A 10,941-nucleotide genomic window follows, 5' to 3' on the forward strand; every position below is an offset into this window, starting at 1 on the left:
ATTTTTTCAGCTTCACAGGGTTTAAGGAACAAAAATTTATTGCAGTAACCAAACATTGCTCACCGGACAAGCTTGCAGCGATTACTTAACTAACACAAACGATTTTCAGTGTGCGTGCAAGGAATGCATGGGATAATTCCAGGGCACTCTCTTCCACCAGCATTTTACAAGTACTTTTTAGGTAGCTATGGAGACGTTACAGCCTTTTTCATTTTGCTGTCATAACTAGACAACTATTGATTTCTTTTCAAAATTCCTTGGAAGAGTGGGGAAGGGAGGAGGAGTTTCAAGCACCGTGAGGTCTGAGAGCAACAAGCTGAAGAAAATTTCAGAACAGATTTCAGATGGAGACATCAGCCCAGAGGCTCCTTGCAAAAGATAGCCTTGAACCTGGTCCTGCTTTGGTACTTCTGTAAAAAAGGAGGTAAACATACACACATGTCACAGGGATTGTCTTCCAACAAGCTCCAAAAGGAAAAACATTTCCAGCTACCACTGCCATCCTCCTGCAGAAAAGGAGGCCCTCCCCAAGGCCAAACTGTGGTTTTTCTCCAGCACAAATCTCTCTGGAGGCATGGAGGGCCTCCATCCTCATAGTCATGCTGGGCTACAAGATGTTTCCCTCTACCTCTGAGCGGGTTACATGGAAGTCTCATCCCTGCCACCCCTTGCAGGTAATCAGTGCCTCCTCTCCACCCCCAGCAGGCATTCCAGCATTGTGATGGACAGGATGGACAGCTCTGCATTTCACTCTCCTTCCAACAACAGCCCAAGAGCTTGCTGTGAGCTCAGCATTGCTGCTCCTCAGCAGCTGATTGTGCCCAAAATGATGCCAAGAGAAATGCCTTTCACCTTACTGACCCTTTAAGAGAAATCGTTCCTGCATATGCAGATTTAAGACTGCACACCATGACAAGAGGAGACACAGAGAAGTCTGAAATGTGAGATACTGACCTGGAAAACCCTGTGTCACACAGATAAGGACATGCAAATAATCATGGATTTAGGTCTCACTCAGAAACTCCCTCAGTAATGAGAACAACAGGCTCTGAACAGATACTTCCCCTTGGATAAAGCAGAAAGGAAAGCCTGTTCAACCAAAACATTTTTCTTAAATTCACCTTAGACCCAGCCACAACAATGGAACCAGAACCTGTAGAATTATCTCTACCACAAGCTGCAGGAAGTTTACCAGCACCACCCTGAAAATAAATCTCAATCTTCTCATCTCCATGCTGTGTTTACAGCCTCATGACTGCTCACCAAAAGGACACTCAAGCTCTACTGCAATGGAAAAAAACCAAGATGCTGCTGCTGCAGAACACACCCATGACTGCTCTGTCCATCTAATGGCCATCCAGAAATGCAGCCACATCTTCAATGCTGCTTTTTTAACTCTTGTAAGGCCTGGAATGGGAGAAGAATTAACCATCCCCTAAGCTCCCTAAGAAGCTGGCTGAGGACAGGCAATGCCACGGGGAAGCCCCAGGACTCACCCCATCTCGCAGCCAGCTGCTCCCAGATGTTTCCACCACCCCAACACTGCCAGCAGCATCTCAGCATTGGAGCAGAGCCACAAATCTGGTCACACCAGCTGCCAGCAGCAAGCCATGAGACTGCAGTGTCCCCACGCCATGGGGCACAGTCCCAGCCTCAGCCACTGCTGCTGGATGGCTGCATGTCCCCACCAGGGCACTGGAGAGGGAGGGGGACACATCTGCACCCCAAACCCAGCCACAGCCTCCCACTCACCCAGAGCAGGGCACACACCTCCCTAGCATCCTCCACCAACACAGGCTCCAGTCCTCCCAAGGAGAGGGGCAGGGAGTGGTGCAACTCCCCCACAGCATCCAAATTCCTGCTGCACATCCTAAAGACAGTCCAGAAAATCCAGTTCTGTCCAGCACCATCAGAGAATGCAGTGGCCCTGCCCAGCACAGGAGGTCCAACACCAGCTCCACCATGAGTGTGGAAGCCTCTGAGAAGATGCTTTTGGTTATGACCTGTTAGTTACATGTTTCACATCCAAGAGAAGATGGACACCAAGGTAAGCCACTATATGCTCCTTCTGGAGAAGAAAACAAACAGTAAACCAAACAAAAATTGTGTGATATAAAAAAAAAAAAATCCAGCCTTTCTTTATAAAAATACAAAAACTAACTTTTTGGAACCAATTTAAGCTCAGGCAGGAAATATAAATATGCATTTCTGAACTTTCCCCTGTGATGTTTCCTTTACAAACATAACAAATTAAAAGTGCTCTCACAAATTAAACCAGCTTTGGTTAAGTGGAGGGGAAAAAAATGCTGATGGCCCTAAGATCCAACTGACAAGCCTTTTCAAGTCTGCTCTGATGCAAAACCAACTCCCCAGGGATTTAAATTAAGAGTAAAGAAATATTTTCCTTGGCTTAATCCTGATTTGGAAGCAGGACAGAGGATACTACAACAAAGCCAGCACCTGAATCGACCACGAGCCACCCAGCTGCCACAAGCTTTTCCTGGAGACCAGCTGCTCAACACAACCCCCTCTTCTTCAGCAAGACCCTTGCTCCACTGTACCAACAGCTGTGGGCAGCAGTGGGGAACACTCAGTGTGCCCTGGCTGCTCCAACCTCCTCCCTCCCTCTCTGCAGGCCACTAATGCCATGACACTGCCTAAGATGCACATCCAGGTCCAGGAGAACAGACAATTGAACGTGGACCTTCAGGGAAGTCACTAAGGATGGCTGCCTCAGCCTCCAGCTGCAATGTGGGGGTTCCCCCTCACAGCACAGAGGTCCCCAGGGTGCAGATCACAGGAGGGATTTGTCAGCTGTGGGATGGAGCACCTTGCTTTTCCTGGGGAGGATAAAATGTCTGTCTGGTTCTTCCAAAGGAAGCTCTGTGTACCATCCCTCCCCCATCCCTGAACAAAAGTCTACCAGAGATGCTTCCAGTGCACGAGGGAGAGCAAAAAGGATGAGCATCAAGGCCATCAAACCACCACCTCCCACACGTTTTCCAGCTTGGAATGCAGGTTCCAGCACCAGGAATGTTCCTTGTTCCCACACAGCCACAGCCTCACCCACACCCCAACCCCTGCCTGCCCCGCATCCTGCACACAGCAGCTCTCAGAGACAGTACACTCCCCCCTGAGGCTGGGGATGGACAAAGATGATTCCACCCTACTTTTAGCACAGGTCTAAAACCTAAACCAGGAGAGCAGAGGAGATGGATGCTTCAAGACACGAGAAATGTTCCAAAATCATGCAAAACACAACCACATGGTGACATCTACGGATACCTGCTCATTTACTCCCTTCCCCGTCTCCACAGCACTTCTACCATAGGAGCAGCCCACCTGAAACAAGCCTGAGAACAGACTCTGACAGTCTCCATATGGCCAGAGGGATTTTTACCAACCCATGGCAGCTGTGTAAGGACATGGCAAAGCTGCACAGAACCCAAGATCACAAGGGCTACAACCTCGTGAGATCATAACTATTTTTGGAAACACACCCACAGCTCAGGGTGTTTTCACAAAAAAGGTACTCTTCTCACCTGCTCTTCAAGACAGACATTAATTAGCAGCACTACACTCTGCAGAACCTTAATTTGATCCTACAGACATCTTCACACGCCAACCTCACGACACGCAAAAACATGGAGACCAGCCTCCAAACAGGATGGAGGTGCTTCTCTCCATCCTTTATACTCTACATGACCTGGGCTAGTCCAAATAGCTAATTTCCTTCAACAGCACTCACACCTTTCCCATGTTTCACAAAGGCTGTATTTCTGTCAAAACTTCTTACCTGGCTGTAGCCAGTGAGTACACACACTCTTTAGGGAAAATGTGAAGTCAAGATTCAGCAACACAGCCTCTCTGGATTACTCTCAGCTCTTTGGACAGACTCAGCCCATGAAACACAAAGCTGGGAGAGAAGCCCCATGGCCACGCCTGCTGACAGAGCAGATGGACAGCTGTGTGCACAGCTGCCTCAGCACCCAGGAAAGGAACTGTCCTCCCTCATCCCCTAAACACAGCCCTGTGCTGATTGGGTAAATGCACGTGTGTTCTTGTTTCTGTCCTCCATAACACAGCACAACAAGGGAAAGATCTGAGAATGAGGAGGTTGAGGGATTGGTTGTTCCGCAGTTTGTACACTTTTAATGTTATTTTACAGTTATTTTTCTGTTACCAACCATAAACTGTGTGTGTTGTATCTCCTTCACAACCACTGCCCATGAAATATCTGGGGTTAATTCTACACTGACAAATAAAATGTACCCTGTTTTTCCCTATGCTTTTGCTTCAGAACTGATCAGTCTGAGACAAGGCAGGGAAGACCAGACCATTACACTTTCCTCTTATTTTGATGTGTCTGTAACAAAGCAAGAAAGCAAAGTTCTTCTCCCAAATCCATCACATTTGGAGCCACGAGAACTGTTGGATTTCAAAGATGCTGGTTCACACTAGTGGTTATCAGATTTTTCCCATCTGTGACACAATTTGACAGCTGCCTGGCAGCACAGAGTTCTCCACTTGGGAGTTCAGATGCTGCAGCAGACGGCTCCAGTCTCAGCCTTCAGTTCTCCACTAATATTTAGGGGAAAGCCCATAAAGAGAGATGCCAGTGCAAACTCACTTTTGCATCAGCACACCTGACCACAGAGCCTTTAGTGCACAGGTACCATTTGGCAAGGGGATTTTATTCCTGCAAGAGTTACAACACTGTGCCTGCTGGAACAGGGATTGCCACCAAAAGGTAAGCCAAGGGCTGCTTAAAGTCACTGGGTTTGTTATTTTTATCTCCTCTCAAACATCACAAGCCAAAGACTGAAGTGGCCTCTGGTGCTGTTCCTTGACAAAACTCGCATTGTTTAATGAAGGAGAGGCACAGAAGGGAACAGGAGCATCCTCACCTCACCACAAACAATTCCCCCCAGCCAGCAGCTCTGGGGAGGAGCTCTCTGCAGAGGTATCAGCTCTGTCAGCACAAAGGGACCAAGCACTCCACAGCAGGAACTCACAGCACTCACAGCCAGCAGATACATTGGTTTGGCAAGGCTGGATTACACAGCCTAACATTTCCCAAGTTCTCCACCTGCTTCCCTTGTTGCATCGCTCCAGGCTGGGGCAGTGGCTGCAAAGTGCCCAGCAGAAAGGACCTGGAGGTGCTGGTCAACAGCAGCTGAACCTCCTCCAGCACCTGCCCAGGTGTGCGAGAAGGCCAATGGCTGCTGGGCCGGGCCAGCAGGAGCAGGGCAGTGACTGTGCCCCTGCCACATGTGGGCACTGGGGAGGCCTCACCCCAAGGGCTGTGTCCAGTGCTGGGCCTGGCACTGCAGGATGGACACTGAGGGGCCGGAGCATGTCCAGAGGGGGGAACAGAGCTGGTCAAGGGGCTGGAGCACAGGTCTGATGAAGGGAAGCCAAGGGAGCTGGGAAGAGGGCTCAGCCTGGAGAAAACGAAGCCTGGGGAGATCTTCTGGCTCTCTACACCTCCCTGACAGGAGGAGGCAGCCAGAGGAAGTCAGGCTCTGTTCCCAGGGAACAAGGGACAGGACAAGAGGAACGGCCTCAAGCTGTGCTAGGAAGGGTCAGGTTGGACATCAGCAGGAATTTCTTCATGGAAAGGGTGGTCAGGCATGAAGGGGCTGCCCAGGAAGGTTTGGAGTCCCCATCCATGGAGGTGTCCAAGCAAGGGCTGGATGTGGCACTCAGTACTCTGGGCTGGGTGACAAGGTGGGGATTGGTCAAAGGTTGGGCTCATTGACCTTGGAGGTCTTTTCCAACCTAACAAATGCTGGGATTCTGTGATTAATGATAAAGATGACCCAGGCAGGGCAGCAAACAGAAAGGCTTTGGCTACAATGGGCTGCAAATCTTGTATCTAAATATAGTTCCCCTGAGGAAAGAAATCATCTTTTTACACAATTGGTTTATCTTAGCCTTTTAACAGAAACAGAAGGCCAGCCAATGGAAAAGGGAGAAAGCTTTAACCCAGCACACGTTCCTCATGTACAGCAGGAGTCACAGAGGAACAAAGTGCTCTGGAAGCTAAAGGGCACCAGGAAATTCTATGTGCCCATAGCAAGAGCAATACACAGCCTGAGCAAGCCACTGTGAATCCAGTGTGATGACTGAACTATTATTTGAAAATTCCATCCTTTAAGCACAAATAAAGTACTGTTTTGGCAGCAAGCACTACTAGAAAAGTAACAAACAGCCACTGTCTTCAGTATGAGCTGAGTCAATACACAGATCAATTTGTGAGAGAGAGGAGGGGGAATAAAAAGGAGAGAATATAAAAATGCATCACCCCTACGTCTGAAGGTATGTTCCCAGCTAAGCATCCTCCCTAGGGAGAGAAAGATCCAAAGCAAAGATCCCACCAGAGACCTACTGAGAGATGTCTGGACTTACTGTGATCTCTGCTAAAGTCACTTCAAAATGGAAACACACAACAAGTGCAGATATCAAACACATGGCAAGAGCAACACTGACCTCTAAGAGGACCAAGTTTTCATTCTAGATTAGATGCTAACTTTTCCAAACACAGAGAAAGAGATGTAATCTCTGGGGAATAGCACAGAGCTTCTTCTGTGTGATGCAAAGGTTAATGCTTGCAAGCCAGACATCTCCAAAGGGCTACCTGTGATTTTTAAAGCTGTCATTAAATAATCACCCTGTCTTCACTCAGCCAGGATGGGAATTTATAGTAAATGTTAAATAAACATGTGGGCATAAACACCAGCAGTAAGCATGAGGCAAGGAAAGAGTAGTTCACCTCTCCTGGGCTGGATTCAAAAGCAAAGTCACTAATGGGATGACTAATGAGATCTCACAATTACTGACGGGGGAAGGGGTTCACTATTCAGTCTAAGTACAGGAAGGTATTAAGTAGTTTTACTTATGAAGGTATTAAGTGGTTTTATGTATCCTTAATGCACAGCTGCGTGCACACATTCCACTGAAGAAGAGCGAACACAACAAAACTTGCCTGAACCTTCCAATAATTCCTTGCTTCTGTAACTTTAGAGATGTGGTTTGGCCTGGCAGAAATGGGTCAGATCATAATTGCACTCTTGAAAGCAGCCACAAAACTTCAGTTTTGCTTTGAAACCTTGACAATCACCAAGGTGAGTACAAGAAGAAGCTCAGATACACCAACCTAACCTGCACATCACCATTTAGCAGCTGAGGCAAAAGTTACCAGCACCTCCTTGAGGAAGGGCATGCAAATTCAACAGTGGGACAGGGGCTTTACTGACCACCCCTAACACCACAGGATGTTTTATCACCCACCTAAATCCTGCCTAATGTTTGGCCCCTACTTTCTCTGTTGAAAACTACTGCAAAACAGCAGACTGCCCAGTCAGAGGCATTTGGGGGTTTTGCACTCCTTTTGAACCACCTCAGGAGTCAGGGATGTGTTTTTGGAACATGTGTCCCAGATTTGGGATCTGGGCCCCTCTCCGTGTTCCCTCCACCTTCCCAGAAAAAAGCACACAAAGCACAACAAAGAAAATCAGTCAGTTCCTCCAAGGAGTTCCCAACAACTCCCCCCGTGCTCAGCCAGCCAAAGGCCTGGTTTGATGCAATGGCAGCAATAAGAAAGTGACTAAACCTTCGCTGGTTTCAAAGCTCTTCAGGGGAAGGATTTCCACTTCCCTGAAAGTATTCCTTCAGGTGGGGAGGGAAACATCAGAGAAGCCCCACTTGGATGGATTAAGGAGACCAAGCCTCCTGAAGGACACTGCACCGAGCACCTCCTCACTCACAGGCCTGCCTGTCCTCAGGCCACCCTGAGCTGGCCAGTGAGCAGGGACCAGACTTTGTCCTGCTCATGCAGGGACCAACGGGACCAGCCAGGCCGGCAGCACCACCTGGGAACCTCAGTCTCCTGGGAATGGCTGTCATTTCAGGAATGTTAACAATTACCCTCCTGTGGCCACGGGTCACAGGCAAAGCCTCCCTGGGCACCTGCACAGACATTTCCAGCGGCTCCCCTCTCCTTCCTGCAGCGTGTGACACACTGCCCTGACAGCACAACCCAGAAAGGAAACCGGACTTGCATCTAAGGAGGCAAAAAAGGTGAAATTCACCACGGTTCCTGCCCCCTGGGACAGCCCTGGCCTCAACGCGCTCCACCCTGAGTGTCAGGGACAAGCAGAGCCCGGATCTGCTGCAGACACAAGTGCACAGTACAAAGCAACTTCAACATCCCTCAGCACAACTCTTACACCCAGAGGCAGCAAATGGATGGAATCCCAGGGCTCAGGGCAGGAGATGGGTTGCTGAAAAGGGAATCTGCTCCTCAGGGCCCCCCTCATAGCCAGGCAAACAGGTGGGGCTCCCGCTGCCTTCGGGAGGAGAGAAACACCAATCTCACCCTCCTGCCATGGGAACATCAATCCTCATGTGTGAGCACCACAGCACAGCTCTGACAGTCACGGTCACTGCCAGCAGCTGATCTCTGATACAGCTTTTCACGAAGCTGTGCTAAATCCAAAACTCCACTGGGATGGGTACTAAGCTAAAGGAGGGAGTGCTCTGGCTCTTTATTTCTCAGTGAGCTGAAATCAGGAGGCCGGAATCTTTGTTGCACTTGGAACAGAGAGTTGAAGCAGATTTCTGCTTCCCTACTTTCCAGAACACCTCCCAAACCAACCTGCCATGCTGCCTCACTGAGACCACCAGTTCTACTTAAACCTCTGCCTACATCCTTCACAAATGTAAATCCTCAACATACAGCTGCTCCCTTTAACAGAGGCAATAAATGTCGAGCTGACACTTTGGGACATCTTCATCCCCAGAGCTCCACGGTGTAAGCATGGAGAATATTCCCACTCCGTGACCCATTTCTGCTGTTTACTTTTTGGAATGTAGCGACTCCTGTATTGCTCAACGTGCTGCCGGTGCAATCGCACGGAGCCGACACACGGCGCTGCTGGCAGCGGCTGTGCCCGGGCCGCAGTGAGGAGAGGAGAGGCTGCAGAGCCTCTGAAGGCTCGGCACAGCCAAGCCCAGTCTGGAACTCCTCCTTGTGCTCCTCACTCACACAGGGAGCACACACATGTTACAGCACAGCCAAGCGTCCAGCAGCAAAGCTTCCCTCCCCCCCAGGAACAGCCACGGAGGTGCAAAGCAGCTTTTTACAGCTCCAGCTGCACCAGCACGGTGCGAGCGAGCACAGCGATTTCAGCCGGGCGAAGTCACGGCTCGAACAGAAACAGAACTCGAAAAAATAATTACAGGATGTAAGAACCCCAGGCCTTAAATCAAACCACATTTGTTAGCTCTAGATAAAACTCACAACTGCACTTTCACAGCGCCAGTGCCTGAAGCGTCCTACTAGAGCCTGAAAAGATTAAACCGGAGAACGCCAACCTCTCCCCAAAACTTCCCCAAAAGTTCCGTCAGGTCCGGCACAGAAACAAGGCACAGAAGGTCGGGAGCCCTGAAAGCACTGGGAGGCGGCGGGGGGACAGGGACACGCAGGGGGGACCACGGGCACACAGAGGGAGCAGGAGGCTGGGACACAGCACGGGGACAGGGACACGGAGCGGGGACAGAAACCGGCGGGATGTGGCGGGGCACGGGGACAGGGACACGAGGCGGGGACAGAAGCTGGCGGGATGTGGCTGGGCACGGGGACAGGGACACGGAGCGGGGACAGAGGCTGGCGGGATGTGGCGGCGCTGCCCCCTCGCTGTTCCCCGCCCCGGGCACACGCGGCGCTCCCGTCCCCGGGCCCGGGGCGGCTCCGGCCCCGCTGCCGGGGCTCCGGGCCTTGGCGGCGGCAGAGGAGGAGCCGCCGGGGCAGGGCACGGCGGGGCTCATCCCGCCGGGACACCAAGTTGCCGCCGTCGGCTCCGAGCGGTCTCGGAGCGGGTCCCGCGAACTTCCCTTACCTGCGGCCGAACCGCGCAGAGCCCTCCGGGACGGCCGCGCCTCCGCCGGCTCCGGGCAGCCCCCGCCGCCGTCCCGCCCGCGCCGCTCCGCTCGGTGCCCGCCCCGCTCCGCCCCGCTCCGCCCGCGGCCCCGGGACCGGCCCCGAGCCGCCGCTCTGCCCCGCCCGGCCGAGGCACCGCCCGCCGCTGCCGGGGCCGGCCATGAGGGAGCCGGCGTGGGGTGGTGCGAGCGGCCGAGTTCCCAGTGCCCCTCACGGTTAATCGCTGAGGCTGAAAGGGATCTCAGAGATCACGGAGCGCAGCCCGTGACCGGACAGCGCGGCGCGACCCTCACCCTGGCACCAAGCGACACGTCCAGGCATAGAACAGCCCCAGGAACCGCGACTCCGCCACTTCCCTGGGAGCAGCCCAGGGTGCTCTGCCCTGGACCCGGCCTTCCCTGCCCACCTCGGGATCCCGACGGATGTCCCCGAGTGTCTGCTGTGCTGGAGCGGCCCGAGATGCCCCGAATCGCTCCTCGGCAAGGGAAGGGGTCCGGCCGCGGCCCCCGAGCAGCGATCCCGGTGCTGCAGCTGGCAGGATGCAGCACCCAGTGACACCCTGGTTCAATCTGCGGTGCACCCATGCCAGCGCTTTGCCTCAGTGCTGAGTATAAACGTGGGGCAGGTTTTAATGCACTGATCCTCACTACATTTGCACGAGCGTTACACTCTCATTTCTACCGTGTAAGGGACTCAGTGCGCTCCAGCAGCGCCCACGCCAAAAACCAGCCTCGGCTTTACCAGCTCCATGGCAGAAAGGCCTGAGATGCTGCTCTTTCAGGAGTGCAGCCTTACAAGTATCAGACCAAGGGGTTCAGCCAACTAACTCTCAGTTTTGTTTGGAGTTGACTCAAAGCTCTTTCTCCCATCCCTTCTCCAAGAGCTGGGTTAGAGAAAACTTTTCATGTTTTGTTCATGGAATAGACAATTTGCTTATGCTCTGTTTCTGACCATAACATGCAAAGTGGAAGTTTACATTCAAAATAGGAAAAGTATTG

At 51.8% G+C, this 10,941-nt stretch overlaps 1 protein-coding gene across 10 annotated transcripts in view; it reads right to left on the reverse strand.

The window, feature by feature from the left end:
• PPFIBP1 (PPFIA binding protein 1) overlaps positions 1–9,966 on the reverse strand; it is a 111,736-nt gene extending 101,770 nt beyond the window's left edge. For all 10 annotated transcript variants that reach the window (XM_063154207.1, XM_063154201.1, XM_063154205.1 and 7 more), the window contains exon 1: positions 9,903–9,966. The gene's annotated coding sequence lies outside the window, so the exon portion shown is untranslated. The remainder of the gene's footprint in view (positions 1–9,902) is intronic.
• Between the last annotated feature and the right edge of the window lie 975 nt (positions 9,967–10,941).

This window comes from Melospiza melodia, chromosome 4, assembly GCF_035770615.1.
Source record: "Melospiza melodia melodia isolate bMelMel2 chromosome 4, bMelMel2.pri, whole genome shotgun sequence".
Lineage (NCBI taxonomy): Eukaryota > Metazoa > Chordata > Aves > Passeriformes > Passerellidae > Melospiza > Melospiza melodia.